Source organism: Heterodontus francisci, unplaced genomic scaffold, assembly GCF_036365525.1.
Source record: "Heterodontus francisci isolate sHetFra1 unplaced genomic scaffold, sHetFra1.hap1 HAP1_SCAFFOLD_51_2, whole genome shotgun sequence".
In the NCBI taxonomy this organism is placed as follows: Eukaryota; Metazoa; Chordata; class Chondrichthyes; order Heterodontiformes; family Heterodontidae; genus Heterodontus; species Heterodontus francisci.
Genome location: NW_027141369.1, coordinates 3,932,220 through 3,934,743, shown reverse-complemented (window position 1 = coordinate 3,934,743; position 2,524 = coordinate 3,932,220).

Here is a 2,524-nt window from a genome sequence, read left to right as displayed (position 1 = left end):
CTCTCCCTCAAACTGAATGTAAAATTCAATCATATTATAATCGCTACTACCTAGGGGCACCTTAACTATGAGGTCATTAATTAATCCTATCTCGTTGCACAATGCCAGGTCTAGTATAGCCTGCTCTCTGTTTGGCTCCAGAATGTATTGTTCCAAGAAATTATCCCCAAAACATTCTATGTACTCCTCATCTAGGCTACCTCTGCCCATCTGAATTTTCCAATCTATATGTAGATTAAAATCCCCCATAATTATCACAGTACCTTTCTGACAAGCTGCCATTATTTCTTCCTTTATATCCCATCCGACAGTGTGGTTAATGTTAGGTGGCCTGTACACCACTCCCACAAGTGACTTCTTGCCTTCATGATTTCTCATTTGTACCCAAACTGCTTCTGCATCCTGATCTCCAGAACTCAGGTCATCCCTCTCTATTACGCTAATACCATCATTAATTAACAGAGCTACCCCGCCACCTTTTCCTAGCTTCCTGTCCTTCCAAAATGCCATGTCACCTCCAATATTCACATCCCAATCTATGTCGCCCTGCAGCCATGTCTCTGTAATGACTATCAGATCGTACTTATTTATTCTATTTGTGCTCCCAGTTCATCTGTTTTGTTTCAAATGCTCCATGCATTCAGAATCAGAGCATTTAGTTTTGTCCTTTTATTATTTTTGTCACCTCTAGCCTTATCTGTCGATTTACTCTAAGATTCGTACATTCTGTCCCTTCCTGACACAGTCTGTTTATCATTTCCCATATTTATACCTTTCTCTCTTGCCTTGTCTCTCCTCCTTGATTCACCATATCTTCCCAAATTTGATCCCTTGCCCCCACTATTCAGTTTAAAACCGTCTCTACTTCCCTCGTTATGTGGCTCGCTAGAACACCGGCACCAGCACGGTTCAGGTGTAGACAGTCCCAACGGTATAGCCACCTCTTTCCCCAGTACTGGTGCCAATGCCCCACGAACCAGAACCCACTACTACCACACCAGTCTTTCAGCCGCACATTACTTTCTCTAATCTTATTTGTCCTATGCCAATTTGCACATGGCTCAGGTAATAATCCAGAGATGATTAACTTTGAGGTTCTGCTTCTTAATTTGGTGCCTAGTTCCTCATACTGACTTTGCAGAACCTCTATCCTTGTCCTGCCTATGTCTTTGGGACCGACATAGACCACGACGACTGGATACTCCCCCTCCCATTGTATGTTTCGCTCCAGCCCCGAGCAGACGTCCTGAATCCTGGCACCGGCAGGCAACACAGCCATCTGGACTCTTGCTTTTGCTGCAGAGAACAGAGTCAATCCACCTTACTATACTGTCCCCTACTACCACTACATTCCTTTTTTCTCCCTCTTTGAGCCGCAAACACTTACTGCAGACGTGTTTGCCCTGGATCACACTGGCATCCAGGAACTCCCACATGCTGCAGCTGTGACACATCACCTGTCCTGTCAACCTTAACGTGTTTCAATTAACTACTTAAATATTTTATTCAATTATTAATTTTATTGCATATTTTATTAAACTTACCACTAGTTTGTTTAGTATTTTAAACGTTAGGACTAAAATGGATCTTAATCACTTACCAGATGCGCATCAAGCAGGTCGGTTCTTCCAAACCAATCAACTACCTGCTTGCCTGTGATGTCACAGCTTACCAGATCCTCACCAAACAGCTCCTTCCACTGCACCGAAGAAAGAACCAAATCCTGTGTCCTCACCCCACCGGCTCTCTGTTTCCCTGCTCTCACTCTCCATTATGACGTCACTCCTCGATTTTTTTTTTCCCCTGCTCTGCTCCTGCCGTGCTCCTCTCTCTCTCGCTCTGTCTCCGAGTCTGTGCTTTTGGCGCATTTCTTCATTTGTTGTTCCGTTGTGCTCCTCTGTTTCTGGTCCAAAATCTGACTCTGGTGGGACTTGAACACACAACCTTTGAATATCGTCGTAATCATTATTTAGAAGTCCAACACGCTATCCATTGCGCCACTGAGCCTCACACATTTTTGTTAACATCACTAAGGCCTTTGATCTTGTCAGCAGAGACGGCCTCTTCAAACTGCAATGGAACATAGGCTGCCCTCCTGACCTCTTGGGCATCATCTCTTCTTTCCACGAGAACATGCACAGTTCCATCAGTTACAATGGAGCAACATCAGACGCTTTCAAGATCAGCAGTGGGGAAAAGCAGAGCTGCGCGCTGGCGCCAACTCTCTTAGGAATAGAGGAACATAGGAGTAAGCTATTCAGCCCGTCGAGCCTGCTCTGTCATTCAATTCGATCATGGCTGATCACCTACCTCAAAGCCCCTTTCCCATGCTATCCCCATATCCCTGGATGTCATGAGTATCAAGATTTCTATCAATTTCTGTCTTGAACATGCTCAATGATTGAGCTGCCACAGCCCTCTGAGGCACAGTATTCCAATGATTCACCACCGTCTGAGTGAAGAAATTCCACTCATCTCAGTTTTAAATGGCCTACTCCTTATTCTGAGACGATGTCCTTTGGTT